The sequence below is a fragment of the Opisthocomus hoazin genome, chromosome 16, assembly GCF_030867145.1.
Source record: "Opisthocomus hoazin isolate bOpiHoa1 chromosome 16, bOpiHoa1.hap1, whole genome shotgun sequence".
In the NCBI taxonomy this organism is placed as follows: domain Eukaryota; kingdom Metazoa; phylum Chordata; class Aves; order Opisthocomiformes; family Opisthocomidae; genus Opisthocomus; species Opisthocomus hoazin.
The window spans coordinates 15,790,534-15,810,435 of NC_134429.1; the positions used below are offsets into that span (position 1 = coordinate 15,790,534).

A 19,902-nucleotide genomic window follows, 5' to 3' on the forward strand; every position below is an offset into this window, starting at 1 on the left:
CATTCTGCATGCGGCCTCAGCACCCCAGCACATAAATAGGCTTTAAGGGACAAACAACGCAACCAAAAGACGTGTCAAACAAGCAGCCTCTTCAAAGCACTGTCGGTAAAGGTTTCCTGCTTTTATGTTCCTTGCCTTTACCAAGCTGTAAACTGCAAAGGGGACGACGTACGCTTTCGGTATAGAGATTGGAATCACTTCACTGATTTCAATTCAATCACGTTTCGCAGCGGCTTGAGTCACCTCCAAGATTGGGATGCTCTTAAGATACTGTCCTGTCCTGTAAAAAGAGCACAGAGACCTTGCAAACTCTCTTCCTGTGGACGGGAAAATGCGAGGCTGCCCTCTGATCCTACCTACTTGTCTAAAGTTTGGAACATGTGGCATCTGAGGTCTCTCACGGGCAACTTCACACCAGCGACAGCTCCTGCGCTGTGGTTACACTACACTGACATAGCAGCCCAGAAACCAAAACCTATGGGTGGACATCCCAGGCACAGCAAAGACAAGCCCTGTCTCCTGGGAATAATGCAGAAAAAAGTCACTATTCCAGTTCAGGGTTAAACAGCTCTCTGCTTGAAGGCACCATGAGATGAACTTCATGCAAGCTTTGGCCTTTTGCTGACCACATCGACACCAAAGGTTTCTAGGGGTAAGCTGATATTATTCCGAGACACCACCAAAACAATATTGTGAAGTGCTTGCCAGGCACGCGTGCAGCTCATTTTTACTTTTGGACAATAACTTTTCAGTCCCTTGAAAGACTATTTTGCTGCAATTTCTCTGTTCTTAAGGGGAATTTAGTAAATTGGGTGCTCCGATTCTCTCTGCAGAGTCAGGGCAGGTCAACAAAGTGGAGAAGCTCCTTTAAAACAATCCGCAGTCATTCACTTCCCATGCCAGTGACCCCACTTTCCTCCACTTGATCCCTTTGCAATCAGGCTTCTCTCGAACAGCAGCGAACGGCAAACAGCCTTGGCTGTTTCCCCATACCCATCCCGGTCCACAGCTACCGCTTCAGCTTTAACCCAGATGTAACTTTCTGTTTTCCCAAGCTGAAGATGGGAAGCTACTGCAAAGAAACAGTTTTCTTCTCACCTTTAGGCAAGGGAAAGCACACAGCCAACCACCAGCTACGACGCACACCCCCTTGCAGACTGGCAAAGGACGGCTTTCCAGCGCTCAGCGGCAAGAGCAAAGGTCTCGATTTTCACAAACACCGTTCCCTGCGAGGCGCTCGGCTGAAGATAGCACGTGTAAACAGCGCTGGCCCCCACGCCGTGATACCGACGGCGAAGAGGGCAGCGCCGAAGCAGCACGCTGACGCTCAGCAAGCTCTCATGAGAACCTGGCCAGCAAGCTTCCCATGCTTGAGGGCAGCAGCAAGCCTCAGGACTCGCAGCACCCCACCATTAGACCTTCCAGCACGAAAGACTTGCCGACACCGCAACAGCTAAAGCTCCGGCTCAGGCACATCTTCTCCACATCCTGGAGGTATTTCATACCCACGGCCTTTTTCTTCCAAGGCATCCAAGAGCTAAAGGCGATTAAGGGTTCGGTGACTCACCAGGCTCCTTCCCAACACAATTACAAATATTTCTTGCATATGAAAGGAGCTGAGTACGCCCATCAATACCACCACGTTGTTTCTAATTACATACTCAAGCTGTATGTCAGGTAGCAACCCTCAGTGCAGCGCTGGAACTCCTCTGCTCCGAATTGCCAAGTTTTGGCACAAGATGGTTTAATAAGGGATGTGCTCACGGCATGAAGCAGCAAGTACGAAACCGGAGCAGATCCACTCCGTCCAACAGCATTTTGATCAGGGTGGCTTCAGAGCAATGGTATAGATGACTTGGGGAGTGGCACATACCAATCCCGATCTAAAAATAACTGGATTACAGGAGTGACAGTCATTTCTAACTCCATTATTCAAAACTTGATTAAACCTAACGTTGAGTATATTTCTTAATCAACCCTCCTCAAGTGACTACTTGAAGGTTAATCTCTCAAAGCCTTTCTTCAGGGTAGAGAAAATTCTTCTACAGCCTTAACACACCAAGGGGCAGGTAGAACATAAAAATGATTATCCACAAAGCTTGTTCTTTCCAAAAACATTTAGCAAAACATCGGATATTTTTTTTTGTCTATTTCATATAAACGTGATGCAAAACAAAGCTAAAACAAAGTCTCAAAATGCCCTTCAGCATCTAAAAATGAACCAAGCTCAGAGGGAAGAAAGCATCTTGAACAAGGCATTTCTCCACATGGTGCAGTAAGAAAAAAGTCCTTTGGATAGTTAACTGCATTTATTTTTGTAATTAACTATGACAGAACAGAAAAAAATAACTTTACGTGAAAGAGAGAGATAGCTTAACACCACTTTCTTCTACAAAGTTCTTCTAGACCACCCTCTGGCTACCAAGCCCTTGGTAAGCGTTAAACAACCTATTTACGTAAGCAGCAGCTCGGCAGGGACACGGTATGCCAGCTCCCGAGACCCCCCCAAGCCCGCGCATTAGAGGTGACTCTGCACACTGCAAACCTCCCTCCAGAGCGGACGAATGCAAAGAGGCTGCCAGAAACACACTCCAGCTGCTGCTCGCTGCAGACATTTCTGCCCCAGCTGATAACCACCACCAGCACCAAGCTAACCACACCACACCCCCCCGGTGCTGCCAGCCTGAAAACCATCCGATTCCTCCCTAACCCGCTTTGGTAAAGAGATCCTTCTTTAAAACATTTAAAGGCGGAAGGGAATGGGAGGGTTGGGAGAAGAAAAGATGGGCAGAAAGTTTCCTGGGTCACTTCATCCAGCGAGGCCACCAGGCAAACTCATGGCAGCCGTTACCAGGGAAGGTGGCAGATGCTCTTCCCCGACGGGCAGCAGTTCCGAGGTGGGCAGATGCATCACCCCCAGCCAACGCGGAGCAGTCTTCAGAGCAAAAAAACTGCGTCATTCAAGAAAGTAAGATGGAAGCAGGGGAAAAAAAGCAGGAATCTTTAGTCAGAGACAAGCATTCAGAGAGAAACATCACATCCACTAAAGTCCCAAGTAGTGGCCAAGGAAGAGCTGGGGGAATATGGGCAAATCTGACGCGGGGCAGTGTCAGAGCCAGAACTTGTGACGACTGATCTGCTTTCCTTTATTGCATTCGGATTTTGAAGAGGAAGAAAAAAAAATAACAGTACTAGTCTTACACTGAACAGCTGCTATGCAAGACCAAGACTAAGCAAGTACCTTGGTAAATGCCGTAAAAATACACAACGCAAGGCTGCAAGCAAGGCGGCTCGACAGAGATCACAAGGAGCAATCGGGAGGAGACAGCCACGGGAGAACAAGGTTTTGGTCTCCTATTTGGCCAAGCGACACACAACAGCGTGCTCCTTTCTGAAGTTACTTTAGCTTTCCGTCTATCCCAAAACTAACAGGTACGGCTCTCTGGCTCTCCTCCAGACCTTTAGGTGCAGGCATCTGATCCAGCCATCTCGTTTGGTAGAAAAAATAGTATTTTTAATCAAATGCCACAGACAAGACAGCAGAGCTAAAGCCATGCTCACGTTCTACCTTTCACATTCTGTAATGCAACTGCTGATACAACATTTCTTGTAAAATACTTCTGTATTCCAATCATTGAGCTGAAAACAATTCACACCACAATATCCAAAACATACAGTATCTCACACAAACTGAATCACACTGCAAAGAAAATAAATATCCCCAAATTTAGCATACTTCTGTCCCCTGATTAGCAGCTGAAACAGCAGTTTCTGGCCCGCTACCAGCTGCGCGCACGCTCGCAGAGAGACTCAGACCTGCTCAGCCACTCTTCGGGTGCTGCTTTGAGCTACCCTGACAAACGCGCTTCGGGGCCTGGGTTGCGAAGCGTGGAGCCGCTGTCAGCGTGCCTGGGGAGGACAGCTTACACCAGGCAACACCCAGAGCTGCCGAGGAATTCCTCTACTCCCAACCGCCTCGCCAGCAAGCAAAGATTGGGATTGTTTGCTTTGTGGGTTTGGTTCCCCCCCCCCTTCAGAACAGTTACTTAACACACACACAGTTATTTCTACACTGAGTTTATACTGCAAACACATAGCCAGTTAAGGACGTTAAAAGTCCAAACAGAGAAAGCAGAGAGGGCCAGATGACATAACTAAAAAAGACATACGGAGGAAGGCAGACCAGGAAGAAACCTATCTCCTTGCAGAGAAAGGTTACCAAGCTTTTACTTAGCCTTTATTCAGCTTACAGCCTGAAAAAAACTTCCACGTGGGTATTACAGTCTACCTTCTCTCACTCTGAATTCATACAGTAAAATCTTACGTCTCCGGCTCCCCTGTAGCACCAGCTATTATCTGCATCTGGGGGCACGCTGTTACAAGACCAGAAAAAAAAGTTCCCAATTCAGACACAAGTAATACAGCGCTCATTCATGGCAAATTTCACCCAAGAGTCTGAATTTCTGTAATCTACTAAAAACCAGCTTACTTATTTTTATCTTCCTAAGCATGCCATTAACACAGAACACCCCCAGCCCACTTACCTCAAACTTTGCACCCTAAAACCACAGAAAAGCTACTATAGCTTACAAGGCTGCAGCCCACGCATGCCTCTTCTCCACAAGGACAGCCACCGCTTGCACCCCTGGGGGTTCGGGACCCTACAGCAGCAACTGCGTATCTCCAAGCCAGGCTTTCTATCTGTATGATAAGCATGAATATCAAACAGGCTAGCAGTTTACAGTCTCATTCACTCAGCTACATTTCCTACCGTGTCTTTAATACTTCATGCTGTGACTTCATGGGAAAATGTAATGCTCTGCTGGTCAATCTGTCAAGAAGCATCACGGTGACAGCAGTGTTGTCACCCAGACTGATGGCCCTTCCATCAGCCAAGCAACAAATTCTAGAAGTCTGCTTTTCGAGAGCGTTAATGCTCATTTCGACTCCTAGTTTTGTTACGCCTCGTGATTTTCCCCCCCATAATCTTTATTTCTGTGGTTTATCAAAATGAAATGAAATCCTAAGTACCCTCCTGCCACATGCGGAGCTTACGACTTCTCCCGAGTTAAAAATCCCACGTCACACAAAATGAAAACCTGAGAAAACAGGCATCTAGCGAAGACAGCGCGATACACGTTACACTGCTGCACAAAAAGACATAGCTCAGAGGGATATAGGTTGGATGGGAGCTCTGGGTCTTCTTGGTCCAATCCTCCACACGTTCAATTTTTCCTCATAAGGACTCTCAGTTGCATACTTTACCCACAGCTCTACAGTGCGCTTGAAGAAAAAGTGATAGCAACAATATATTTAACCCAGGTGAGCCTGAAGATGAGCAGTAAATCAGTCTCAGAGCATTTCTCATTTAAAAAAAAAAATGCTGTTTTTACTTCCATTAGCTCTGCCCGTCGAATTCGGGCCACAAGCGCAGAGGTAGAACACCGCGGGAAGGCTGCATCTGCTGCACGCGGCCATCGAGGACGGTCTCCAGGCACACACCTCCCTCCTCACTGCGCAAAGCGGCCTCCAAAGTAACGCTGCGCAGCTGAACCACCACGCGGGCCCAAGTCAGTGAGGATGTGCCTGATGTGCTATCCCAGACGGGAAAGAAACGGGAATTTCAGGACCTCTCTCTGTCTTCTGGTTGCTCGGGACTGTTTGCATCAACGGGACACACTGCGCACCGCAGCAGGCAGGACTACTCCTTTTCTGCTCAGCATAAAACCCCAATTTTCCTGATTTCAGACTACATGGGAACTGCAATATCACTGTATTCATAGCAGGTCTTCAAAGATTCTAAACTTCAGCACCTACAAGCATTACCCAACCACCCGGCTTTCCTCATCGCCACAGCAATGAGTGACATCACCTGTTAAAACACAAACAAGGATGCACCAAGGACCACGTTAGTCACCAGTGCTATTTCAGCGGCCTTTTATCAGATTAACTGTAATCAAGACAAACACTAAGGCACGGGGAGGGGAAGAAGAGACAACTAAGAAGAGGTTTTGCTCCAGTTTGAAAGCACTGAATATGGTCTTAAATCCTGACATTTTGTTACGCTTCAGGACAGGAATGGGCCAAACGAAACATTTTAAACTATCCCTGGTGCAGAGCATCTCTGATGTTATTTGGGGCTGCAGTGCAACCAGCCTGCAGAGACACAATTACATGGTTCACCAAACTGTTTGGTCAACACACACTTCTACTTTTTTCTTCACAGTTCAGAGACATTTTTGACCCACCCGCAGCAAGCACGGACGCTACAGATCTTATACGTCCCCTATTCCTAAGTAAAGACGTCACCTTAAGCACAGCATAATAACAATGAAGATGGAATCAGAGCACAAGAAAAAGCAATCCAGGCCTGACAAGTCAAGTCTCCTCCTTTGAGAAAGTGTTTTCAACCTCCTCCTCCCAGAGGTGCAAGTCCAGCAGAACTCTCCAAGATCTTCCTAACCCTCAGTGACCTTTCAGCATTTTTACTTCAGCCAGTGAGGCTCCAAACTCCCTGACGGAGACCAAGAGTTACCCCTGCTTTCAACGCTTCTCAGCTTGGCTGCATTCTTCCCCCAGCAAACTCCTTTCAAACAGCAAGGCTGACCTGTCTTGCCACTGGAGAAATAGCTCTCCACCCCTCTTCAGTTCTCTCCTGCTCCCTTGTTTTATTGCTGTGCTCCCGCTCCTTCCTACACGCCCTTCACAGATTGATTAATGCTCATCGTGGACGATCAGACCTCCAGTAACTCAGGCTTTCACACCACTCCACACCGTAATTCTCATCAAGGCACAGACATTTTACTAGAAAGCTTTTTGCTGACTGTTCCCACTCCTGACATCCAGGCCATTCAGTAAGACATTCTGGACAGAGGTCCAGGCTATAAAATTCACATGTTCTTCAGCTGCCAGAATGGGAATTCGGCGGCAGTACAATTCATTCATTTATTTAACAATCTTAATGTCAGCCTGAGTGGATAAAGTGTGCTTTGGCTTCAGCAAGGAGCGATGGGGACCGTGCCAAGTGCCGGCAACAATTGTTTTGGCGAATGCCTGCAATACCAGGTAGTGCTGCCACAGACCGTGCCACAAAATATCACGCTTTTGGGGGAGGGAATGCAAATAATTTCAAGTTAAACTTGGTGCACAACCTCAGAACCAAATATTTAAACATAAAGTAGTTTATTTGGGCAGATGAACTTTTTGTTTTAATTAAAAAAGTTGTTTTGGAGATGTAATCAATACAATTAAGCTGAACAGCTTAACCTCATCAAAAATTACACTTTGTGATCTGCATGTCAACAAAAATTAGATCTTTTTTTCTTTTGAAAAGACAGACATAAAAGTGCTTTGAAATCTACGCTGAAGGAAAACATCAAACTCAAGTTGCACAGAAAGGTTGACAGCCGAATTATCTGCATTTCGCACATCCTGAATACCAAACGCAGGGCCCAGAAAAGTGTTTGCAGAGAGACTGTCCAGTAACTAGCATTTATACTTGTGTAAGCAGCGGTGAGAAAGGGGGCCACAAACTGAAGCCAGCTTTATATTCTACAGCCAGTTGAACTCGGAAGGTGTCTCACCAGCTCAAGAAACCATGTGTCCAAACGAGCCTTCCACACGAACTCCGCCGTGCTAAAGCTGGGCATGACCCACCAACTGCTGAAACCCCTTTCCCACTGTACTCATGAGACACACCATGAAATTCACACCAAAAATCACAACAAACGTGCTTTAAATGCTTTTTGACTTCAGTTGTTGACTTCCCCCCCAAATAAGCAGTAAAGACTACCTCCCCTCAGCTATAGTAGCCTCCTGAGTTCCCTTTCAAATTTAATTACAGACATTGAGTCTCCTCATCAGCCGCATGCTGCAAAAGAAACCGTCCAGAGTCAAGCCTAAAGCACCTTGTATGTTGTCACAAACAAGAATTCAAGACTTCCAGAGCATTTCCAGACCAGATTTTGTTCCAATTTCACATCAGACTCGACAGTTCTGTGCAAGACCTCGTGGTAGTCCAAGGACAAAAGCACTAGGTCTCAACATTTAGTGGAAATGCACGTTTCTTTACAGACATGTCCTTTCTTCAGGATGTTAGGAGCCTTTCAAAGACCCTGGCTGACTAAAAAAAACAAAGCTCGAAGTAGTATCACTAAGAAAATCTTTCCCTTTGATGCTTACGGGAAGAGTCTCCTGCTTAGTCTGAAAAGACCGAAGACTCCTGTCATTTTTGCTTTTCAACGAAAGAACAAAATAAGCCCAGAAAAACGCTGGTTTCAAGGCACAGTAACTTCTATGACTTCTTAATAATGCATAAAAGAGGGAAATCTCTCTTTCCGACCACCATTAGCACAGCCATACCATTAGTTCAAATGGATTTTCAACTGCCACCAGCAACAGAGACATGTAAATCAGACTACTCCTAGTAATTCTGTAACTTGAATGCAGTCACTCTCACATGTAAATCAAATCGAAACACAAACAAATAAACAACCATCTTCTGGCAACCAGAGAAAGAAAGAATCAGTGCAAATGCCTATTAGTTTCCACCTCCCAAAAGCTTTCCAAACTCAGGAAAATCTGTGTTCTTTAAGATCTTTAACTGCATTAATCCTTCCTTGCTCAGTGTTTTCACAGCACCAAGAGCAAACTCCAAGATTGGCAGCGAGATTTCTTCTCCTACCACCCTGAGGACGTACCACGTGAAGTCCGCTCCCCTGGTAAGAGCGGGGATGGTCTGCGTGTCTGCGACTTTTACAGAGTTATTCCCCTGCAGATGCTCTGACTCCAGAGCATGAGAGTCTCATTCCTGCCGAGTCCAACCACTTGGAAAGAAGCAGCTGCTCCGTGCATCTCAACAAGTCCTAACCCATTTCAACACTTCACTGACGGTTTTGGAGAACACAACTGGTATCGGTCGAGGACTGGATACATTTTTCTTTCAAGATGCACATTTTAGAAGCCACTCTGGTTTTTTTCAGGCCTATTTGAAGCTCTACAAATATTTTAACTCTCATCCAGATAAAGAATACACAAAGGTGTTACAGTCAACACCAGAAACGTATTATTTTTGGTAGCAGAACTGATTTAAATCTGATACCATCTCAGTGCGGGGAAACTTGTCCTTTTCTCTCCACCTCAGATGACTACACAGCAAACAAAGATAAAAACAATTCTTAAGGTACAATCAGAATAGGGAGCGTGTAATTTTCCTTTCAGGAAAGAAAAAAAATTGCTGTCCCATTAACCTAGTTACATGCCCAGCAGCAATTTGACTCAAGTCCCATCAGCAACAGCTTGCCATCACCTACTACGAAAAGAGAGAGCGCGTCCTGGGACATCTTCCAAACGTATACCATAAAACATAAGAATAACATGTACTGGAAAATTTCACTAGCCTAAAAGCTTATTTTGCTCTCCTCCCTTTGATCCTTTTCTTTTTTAAGAACCCATTCTATTTTCTTCTTCCAGCTGTTCCACATCATCGTTTCCTATTTGGGAGGCAAAACGAAGCCCACAGTCTGGAAAGGAAAGCTGTACATGGGCGAAGTTCTTGGAATTACCACCGAGTGTAAAACTCGGCACTACAAGAAGTCACATCAATTATCTTCCCCCAAATAAAGAAAAATGAGCTCCCCTGGTTCCTCCAGACCGTGGGGCACACAACTCCTCCACCTACATCTTCACGCCCTGTAATAAACACCAGTCTTCTCTTCCCCATTCATTCCAGAAAAGCCTTTGCAATTGCTAGCAGACATATTCACGTCACAGATAAAGTCTTCTACTAAAGAAATGCCTGTAAAACAGTGATACTACCCATCTATTATTCCCCAGAGTAAAAATTCCAGCAACTCTAATCATATTAGTGGATTTACATGCAACTAAACTTGACAGTTGACTAGCCCTGAAACGGCTGGATTAGGGAGAAAAGGAAAATATAGGTTACCTACGACTTCTAAAGAGAGATCTTCACTGCTAACTCTGGGTGTGAAACAAAAATGGAGCAAATGCACTAGCTCAACACACCCCAACATTTGCTAACAACATGAAAGAGCCTTTCAGCCCTAAGATGATGGACAAAACCCATACACACAGATGAAAACCCTTCTACTTCCCAACATCTAAAAGGGAAGTTATTTGTTCTAAGTCTCCTATTACTCTCTCACTGAATTCTTACCATAGATAAAAACACAAACTGTGTTCCAAAAAGCAGTACTGCACATTAAATACATATATATTTAAATGGCTAAAGTGCCATTTGAAGTGTCAAGACTTCTGCCAGAGGACATATACAATCCTGTCCTCAGATACGCGCAGAAAATCAGCTATCTGAAATCCCATTTTTGGAAGAACAGTTTTCTCCAAAACATTTCACCACAAAAATCTTACAAAGCTGGTAAAGTGACATATCTGCACTATAACATGATTAGCTTTTGTCATTAAATAAATTAAAGCTATTTCTGCTTGAAAGAACGCTAAGATGTGCCAAGGCTGGGGAACATCAACAGGGGAGACAGCAGAGAGGTCTAAAAGCACTTAATTTTTTGGCAATGCGCTCACAAACCCGTGCCCGTTCCTCCCCTGCACAAGAGCCGGTACCACGGAACAGCAAGGAAAGTCTCTGTGATTTCAGAAGCTTCTCTCCCGCTGTGTACCCTCCCAAGGTGCATGACCTCCACAGCTTCAGCAACTTCTAACACGGAAATGCTCCTCAGGCAACACCGCTGCCTCCTTTCCCTGCATCTGGCTGCAATTTCAGAAAATTCACTCCTGAACTCAAAAAAAGAGAGAGCAAGGAACACCTCTGATCTCAGCCCAGCTCCTCCCCTCCTGCCCACCTCTCGCCACTCCTTCCCTTTCACGACCCCAACGCTCCCACCACCCTTCCTCGCCAGCGGCTGCCACTGGCACCTGGCAGAGGACTGCCAGCCGCACTCCCCTTTCAGCTCCAGTTCAACGCCAAGGCCGCCCAGGAGCCGGAGCTGATCCGCCAAGGCGCAGGGAGCCACAGCGCTTTATACAAAAGCCACCGTCACGCTCTTCAAGCCAAGTTTTTAGCTTCCTAAACCCTGGGTCCTCATCTTCAAAGTCATCAACAGACAAACCCCAGAGAGTGCAGAGAGATGCTGTATCACATGCTCTGGAAAAAAGCCACTCGTAATGGCAGTCAGCGGGGAGGGAAGACGGCATCAGCTCCAAACTCCCAGGGGGTATCACAGCAACCCAGAGACCCCGGTCCTTCAAGATACACTGAAGATGCTCTCCTCAGAGAAATTCTTGGGCATTTTCCTCTCATGCTCAACTCTCTGCTAAGCTACAATCAGACAAGACAGAAAACCCCACGCACCCAAAGCCTCCTCAACGGTCTCAGTTCAACTAGAAGATTACCAGTGCAGTCCCACTCCAACGGCACAACCTGGCCCGCACCCGAACGCTGGGTAAGCGCTGCCAGAAACTCACCCCGACTTCACACGTGGTCTCTGACGTTCCTGAAAGACATCCTGCACTTCTTGCCATTCTCCTGGGCTTTTGGGAAGCTGCACGCATTCAGAAGATGCCACCCAACAGAGCAGGAACCAGCACTCTGCTTTCTGAAAGGGACTACAGCAGTTTAGCTAAAGTAACTTTGAGAAACTAAAGCAGACACTCAATTACTGAGGCAACATTACAAACGCCAAGTTTCCACACACAGCAACGATGTGCTTCGCACAGAAATCCCCCCAAACGCTGACCCTTCCTCTCCGCTTCTCAGAAACTGAAAAAAAGCAAGATTTTAAATGACCGCCTGTTAAAACCCATCCCAAACCTTCGACAATCACCCCGCTGCAATAACCTGAAAAATGCCTGTGCCCAGAGATACCCAATCCGACACCAAAACAGCTACGGTCACACATTAAGCTCAAGTTTACTGGTGCCTGCAGAGAGACCATCAGCAACCAGGAAGCTGAACTCCCTCCAAACACAAGGAAGTTTGGAAAACAAAAACCTACTGACACGAGCCCAGAGCCCACGCTGGCTCCAGTGTGGCTCCCAGGTACAGCACGGAATTAACCCTGCAGAGCCAGCAGACACGCAACGTTACCCGAGTTCAACACAAATCAATCCGTTTGTCCTTCATCGTGCGATGTTTGCCCACGTCTGGGCTGGGGCTGTGAAAAAAACGGTGACCTAATTACATTTATCCATAAAATTTATTCACAGCACAGGGACTTTTTAAAAAGCAGCTTACTATAACACAAACAAAAAATACTTTACTCTTAAGGGGCAATGTGAGAGAAAGTGAAGAAACCCAGTGTAGCTTAACAGGCACCAGAAGTACCACCAAGTTAAAAAACATTAAAAGGCCGACAGTAAGCTTGCAGCCCAGAGCGTACCTTTATTATTTTCATATTTTAATGGAAGAAGTCTCACTACAGAACAATCGGCTTCATCTGGAACTTATTCCTGAGAAACAGTCTGAAAGCAAAGGTGGGCAGATGTGGATTTATTTTTGATAACATCTCCCTGCGCATCATCTCACGGTGACACAGTTACACTCGCCCTTGTCCATCTCTCCCAAACTGGAGTATTTTTCAGCATTGACAACTTTTAAGCATAATTTCTGCTTGAAATCAGGTTTGACAGAATACTCACCACTACCAGAGCCACAAAAATAATCCCAGCTTGCTTTTACGCATAAAATGTAACTTCTTGAAGCCACTGTGTTAAGGGAATGTCTCAAAGCTCTGTCCTGTCTTACAGCAGCTCCAATAACCTCCCATTCTGCACGGAACAGGATGAAACTCCCATCAAAACATTTCTGTTCTTCACGTGCATCACTCTCCAGCTTGGCTTTCCTTCATGAATTTGTTTTTAAATCCCTTCTTCCCCCTGTAGTTTTCTTTTCCCTCGCTAATGCCTTTCTGTAGTTGTACACGCTCTTTTTCCTGTACAGTTCTCTCTCACCCAATTCCTTTTTCAAATTATACAGATAACTGTTTAATTTCATGATGTATTAAGTACTAAAATCACACATATTTCCAAAAACACAAAGTCCACCACGCGGAAGCTCTTCTAGCTCAAGAAGCCCAAGCCAGGGCCTCAATCTAACTATCAACATGCAATAACCCTTCACATCAACAAATAAACCCTCGCATCGCCGTGAGAAGATGACCTTGCAGTGTTGCCAGAAGAAACCTGCAACTACACTTTATCTGCTGGAGGGTAACGCTGTCTCAACCGTCGTATCAAAACCGAAAAGAAAAAAAAAGAAAAAAGAAACCAAACAGAGCTAAAAATAAGGCTGAACTCAGATGACCCTCTGCACTCCAGTAAATCACAGATGAACTATGCTCCCCAAGCCTCGCTCTTCCAGCAGTGCTTAGCAAAGGTAACAGCTTTTATTTACTACCTGGAAGCACACACAAGTTTCAGCGGAGGAAAACAACGGCCAGGACAGTTGAATACAGTTCACCCAAAAGGTATTAAAAGGTATTAATATTACGTAGTATTTGTATATTTTACGAGGACAGATTATTAGTTTAAAAGTTAAGGAGCGGTATCGGTCAAACACAGTATGTTTTCAAAACAGGCATGGCTATAAATAAAAATTAGACTATATAATTTTAACCTCCCCACCTTTACAACGTCAACTTGTCATATCCACCTAACGCTTCCCCGTTCCTCTGTACCTGTTGCGCTGGGCATCCAGTTGGGTCACCAGGATGGGACACGCTGCCCCACCATCGCCGGCTCCTTTAGGGTCCTTGCCCATTCCTTCCAAGGCTTTTTATTTTCAGGCTGCACTCAGAGGTAAGCCCAAGCTCCATCCCTCACACATGCAAGGTATTTCATGACAACACTCACCAAAAGCACCTGTGTCCTCCTGTCCTAGCTACAACGGCACAGCTGCTCTTGCAAACCATCACCGAGCTCACCCCCAACAACGTCGGAGAAGTATTCAAGTCGTTCCATGGTGCTTTCAATGATCACTCAAAAATAAAGCACTTTAGAAAGCCCAGCATGCTCCCGATCCCAGACCCAGGCAAACTTCGGCCCTTCAACTGTCCAGGCACCCAAGTGTCACACTCCCAGTGAAAAAAGACCCTTTCCAGACAAACCAGCACCTTGCTGGAAAGATCAGCAGAGCAGCGGACTCTGTACGTGCACGCTGGCCAGCGTTCCCACTGTAACAGTTGGCACATCACTCAAAACTGAGCAAAATTTCCCCTGAGCAACAGTTTTACTCGCCACCACCCCGCCGACTTTGTCATGACAGCACCTTTGCACTTTTTTTCCTAAATAAAGCGCACGCTGGAATTACAGCATAGCACAAGCCAGCCAAAACCACCCGGCAGAGAGTACGTCCCTCCACAGCACTCTCTCAAATCTTCAGAGGTTTTTTCACTTGACCCAAACAAATCTGTAACGTCAACAGTCTCATGATTTAAGCAACGTATTTGTGGTCACGGCAGGAATGATTCTTGCCGGAAGCTCGAGAAAACAATGGACCTAAACTGACTATAAAAGGGCTCGGTTTTCCCACCTCAAAACTGAAAGTGAGAGCAATAAAATGCTTATAGAGAGGGGAACACATTTCTCGAAGAGCACAGGCTTCATCACACAGCCGAAACAGCCCTCGGCAAAACAGCCCGCACTTCCACGTTGAAACCGAAGTCACCGCCACCGATACAGACCAAAACACGCTCCTGACCGTGCCCTGCGCAGCATGCCGCGCACCATTCCCGGCTAACACGGCAAGGCGGTTCTTTCACCAAGCGCGTTTTTTCACTTCACGCTTCCCCCCGAAACTTCACGGCGGGGTGAGAAGAGCAGAGCCCGTGTGCCAGGGGATGCTGTCCGACGCCGCCAACAAAACCTCACCCAGGCCGGCCGGCCGGCCACCCCACTTTCCTGCTGATCCCTGCAGTATTTACCTCCTGACTTGGGGCCTAGGCGCAGCGGAGAACCCAAGACCTTTAAAAAACGCTCGCAGCGACCGCCGGCCTCCCTTTGTAGCGGCAGCCGTGGTGGTGGTGGGATTTTTCCCGAGTGGGAGCCTTCTCCTCCCCGTCACGCGTGGCCTGGCAGAGAAAGCTGCTCGGCGCGACATTCCACCTGAGATTTATTTTCCACCAGCCAAGTCAGAAAAAAAATAAAATAAATGAAATAAATAAAATCACATGAAAATCAGCCCCGGCTGGAAAAAAACCCGGGTTTAAATCCGCCTGGAAAAACAACAAAACCAAAGCACTTACCTGGGCAGGACCAGAGGCAAAACTGAGGAGCAATTTATAATTAAAAGTTTACCCTTGGGGGTCACCGCTACCCTGGGGGGGGGGATGGGGCTGGGGGACCCTGCGCCTTCCCAGGGGAAGGGGGTGAACCCCCAAACCAGCCCATTAGCCGGGGAGGGGGGGGATGAGACACCCCCTTTCCCCACGACACCCCAGCAGGTGCAGCCCCCCTTCACACCGGGGGGCTCACACACACAAAAAGGAGTAGGGAGTCCCCGACCCCCCCCCCCCACCGGGGGTCCTCCCTCCCCCCCCCCCCGGCCCCTCACGCCCCCCAGGCCCCGCTCGCTGTGGGGAAGGGGTGTCGGCCCCGTCCCCCCCCCTCCCTCCACCCCCCCCACCCCGGGGCAAAGGATACTGCTGGGACGGTTGGGGCGGCAAGGCCCTGATGGTGGGGTGAGGCGCCGGCGCCGGGTGAGGGGGAGCCGGGGGGGGAGGCGGCCCCGCCGCCGCTGCCGCTGCCGCCGCCGCCCCGCTCCCGGGGCCGGTCCCCGCCGCCGCCGCCGCGCCGGGTTTCAAAGCCGCCTTCTGCGGTAAACTCATCGCCAAGCGGAGCCACCACCCCCCGGCGGGGAGCGGGGCCGGGGCCGGGGGGGAGCCGGGGAGCGGGCCGGGGGCCGGGGCAGCGCGGCGGGCCGGCACCGGCGCCGGTCTCCGTGACAACGCGCCTCCCGGAGGGGCTCGGAGCGGGGAGGGGAGGGGGAGGCGGCTCAGGCCGCGCTGCTCATGAGCCGCCGCCGGCGGCGGGGGGTCTCGGTCCCCCTCCCCGGGGGCAGCGGAGCCCTTCGCGGTGGCGGCTCTCGGGCGATGCTGGCGGATTTTCCTCACTGAAGTAGCGGAGCATCAAACATGGCGGTGCGGCGGCCTCCAGCAGTCCGGCAGGACGGACGCTCGAGCGCCTTCGGGCCGCTCCGGAGCCGTTCGGCCCAACGGCTCTCGGCAACGTTCGGCTCTTTCTGGAACGGCTCGTCTGCGTGCGGCGCTCGGGAAACCTCGGCTCCTTCCGGAGACCTTCGCGGGCGCACGCGTCCTCCTCCCCGCGCTCCCCCCTCCCTCCGCGCTCAGCCCGGCACCTCCCGTGACCCCCGCGCTCGGGAAACTTCGGCTCTTTCCGGAGACCGAGGCCGTGAGGGAGTTCGGTAAACTTCGGACGGGCTCGGAGGAGGGATTCCCGCCCAGGCGGGAGGCGCTCGGGAATCTTCGGAGCATCTCGGGATCCCCGAGGCCTCAGCTTCGGGCCCTTTCGGCTTGGCCCGGAGAGACTTCGGCAACGCTCGGCTGTGAGGGGGCGCTGGGCCCCCGCAGCTCTCACCCCACCGCAGGCCGAGGGGCACAGGGGCTCTCCCCCCGCCCAAAAACTCGCCCCCACCCCCCCTGCCAGCCGTGCGGCCCCCAGCCACGTCCCACGTTCTCGGGGCGGCTGGCAAGGGCAGCGCCACAGCCCCTCATGAGGGCGGCAGTCCTGAGGGCAACATGGCGGCTGTGAGGGAGGCCTGGCAGCCCTGAGGGTGACGTGGTGGCTGTGAAGGTGACATGGTGGCTGTGAGGGAGGCCTGGCAGCCCTGAGGGCAACATGGCGGCTGTGAGGGAGGCCTGACAGCCGTGAGGGCAACATGGCGGCTGGGAGGGAGGCCTGACAGCCCCTGAGGGTGACATGGCAGCTGGGAGGAAGGCCCGGCAGCCCCTGAGGGAGCCCACCTCCAGCAATGGGGACCGGCCTAGGGAGGGCCCTCTGGGGCTGCCCTTGGAGGGGGGACAGGCATCCACCTCACACCATGCCACGGGTTGCCATGCAGCTGCCATCTTCAGCATTTCACAGCCGGGCTGTGGCACCTTCCTCCCGAGCTCAGCAGGGGTGAAGGCGGTTTGTACCATCTCAGGGAGATGAAAAGGACCTCAGAGCAGATTCGAGCAGCCGCTGGCTTGTCCTGACTTGTCCTGCCCTGCCACTGGCTCCCGAGGGCTCATTCCAGCCCCCTGGCACCTACCGATGTTCCTGCCGTGCCGCACGTCCCAGGGAAACGCTCCCAGCACCTTCGCTGTGCCGGCAGGTATTGCTGCCCCGCGTCACCCAGCCTGGGGTACATGGACTCCTTTAGAAAAGCTTTCCATAGTTTACTTGCGTCCCATCTGCTGCATCTTCTGGGAAGCTCCAAGTTTAGGAGAAAGATAATACTTTAAAGCAAACACAAATAAACTCTTAAAAGTTAAAAGCTGCTTTCATTAAAGTAAACAGCTCTCTCAGTGGTATATTGAGAACACTTAGGGAGTAACTGGTGCTGCAACTGCAAGTTGACAGAAGACGGACAGTGGTCTTGTGCACTAAAGAAAATCTACCCGATGGGTCACATCCATTTGTAAGCAAAAAAGTGATTCTGTGTTTTAAAATACACCATCTGAAGGGTGAAAATCTGGACTCGGTGGCATTCAGTAGAGCAAAACTCAGCCTGGTGGCCAAAAAAATAGTTGAAGGGTCTCAAGTCCATTTTCCCTTTTGAGTCAGACTCTGAATTCTTAATTAATTTTGTGCAGGTCAGGTTTGGGCCGTGATGCCTGCCAGCACTGACACAGGACTGCAGCGTGCCCCGAGGCTTGCCATCCTCCGAGGTGGGATCTCAGAAGAAAAGCTCCTGAGAGCTGCCACGCCACTTAAGCCGCTGCAGTGGCCTCTGGTAAGAGTAACTCTGTGACCAGCATAGTTTCTTACTGACTAAGGTGCTATCTACAGGGCACAGCCACACCAAACAAGTGCGCTGTGGCATGCCAGAAGTTATTAGCGGAGCCGGTGGCAGAGGAAGATGACTGGCAGAGGAAGATGACTGACTCCCTTTCTGTGCTTTTTGTTCTGCACTGGGGTAAGGGAAATGCCAGGGATGAGGTGAGCTTGCACCTACCTCAAACGGCTTGCGGGAAACGGGGTGAAATTGAAAACGATGAGATTTTTGGCAGAAAAAGGCCCAATCAAGCCTTGCCAGCCTGCACAGAAGTCCTGCACGGGGACTGTTTCTATCTGCAGCCAGGAACAAAGATTTAGCTACAAGAGGGGGCTCTGGGTATTTCCTTCTGAACCAGTTTTCCTCTGCAGCCTACTGCCTGCCACATTGACTGCCAATTCCCCACCAGGAAAACTGAAGGCTGAAGAGAGAAATGAGAATGACCTCAAAGAAAGGCCAAGTAGTCCCCCACTCCCTAGAAATGGGAGAACAAAGGGGGAACTTTTATCGTGATAGGGGGTTTGCCCAAGGCCTGATACATCTCCAGACACCCCGGAGAGCTGCTTTGCTCACAGCACACCTCTCCTGTCTGCAGCCCGCTGGGGAGAGAGATCCCCCTCCACAGCTCGTAAAGACTTTGCTGGAATCGTTTTGAGGGTGCAAGTAAAGCTGTGTGGTCTGGGGGGGGTCGGTGCCTGGCACCGTTCCATCGACCGCCTCCCAAGCGTGGCACTTCTCCTGGTACACCCCTTCATGCGGAAGGAAATTCATACCAAAAGCAAATTGACATCTATGGCTCCCTCTGTTCTACAGAAATAGCTGCCTGTAAACACAGCTGCGAAAGAGCCTCCTAGCTCCAGTATCTTTACATATATCACTTCTTTTTGCCCATTTAGAAAGGAAAAAAACAGCATTTTCACCATATTGCCTGCTGAAGCTCCTGAAGCATGCTAGCCCTGCGATGGAGCCAGGCTCCTGGCTCTGCCTTAGAGCTCCTCCAGAATCGATACCTCCCCTTGGCCATCTTTTTACCATTTTTTTTATTTCTTAAGAGGAAAAAGCAGACAGGTCTGTCTTCTATGCTACCCCACACAGGACGATTTGGCCAGCAAAACTTGCAGATTTGGTGAGCCTGAGCATGTGCCAGCTGGATTTACACCCTTCCTACTGCTTCTGGTTCCTCTCCATTTCATTTTTCCTCCTAGCTTTATTAGCACCCGGGAACTGATGTATCACCACAGGCAGCTTGACTTTCTAGTGCTGAGCTCTCATTTCAGAGCATCACCAACCCTTTATCCAGTTCCACCAGTCTCTTAGGTACCCAGCACAGCAGAAACACTCACAACTGTGTGGCAAAGAGCATGGGAGCACTAGAGCTGTTGGTGAACTCAGGAAAAGAGGGTGAAGGGCTGGGGTATTCCTGGGAAAAGGCTGTTCTCCTGTAGGAGTTTTTGAGGAAACTTTTAGCCTGTTCACTGCCCTAAAATCTTATGGTCCCAGTAGGTGACGCCAGCACTGTCATGATGCCTTGGGGGTTAGATCCTGCTTGGAGGGGACAAACTGGGAAGGAGAAAAGCACTTGCGAGGGTTGGGTTCAGCCTGCAAAGACTATCTTGGCCCTGCCAAACCAGTGAAAAACTGCCCTTTCCAGTGTGTTTTGGAGGCTCCAGCAAGCTCTGGGCACCCGCCTTCACCCAGCACAGCGCAGCAGCACCTCCATCTCTCTTCCAACACCCTCCAGGCAAAAAAAAAAAAAAAAAAAAAAACACAAAAAAAAACGTGAAGAAGAAAAAACCCCAGCCCTGCTTGGAGCTTTCCCTGTTCCTCCTCCTGCCCAGGCTGAGCCCTCAGCAAATGTCTCAGCCCTCCGGGACATGGCCAAGTACAAAATAAAGCAAATACCACCCAGGATC

General features: G+C 49.3%; 1 protein-coding gene across 5 annotated transcripts in view; it reads right to left on the minus strand.

Moving 5' to 3' along the window:
* EIF4G3 (eukaryotic translation initiation factor 4 gamma 3) overlaps positions 1-15,701 on the minus strand; it is a 145,263-nt gene extending 129,562 nt beyond the window's left edge. For 2 of the 5 annotated variants that reach the window (XM_075437622.1, XM_075437621.1), the window contains exon 1: positions 15,634-15,701. The gene's annotated coding sequence lies outside the window, so the exon portion shown is untranslated. The remainder of the gene's footprint in view (positions 1-15,633) is intronic. The other 3 variants (XM_075437633.1, XM_075437623.1, XM_075437625.1) reach the window with 2 other exon arrangements.
* Between the last annotated feature and the right edge of the window lie 4,201 nt (positions 15,702-19,902).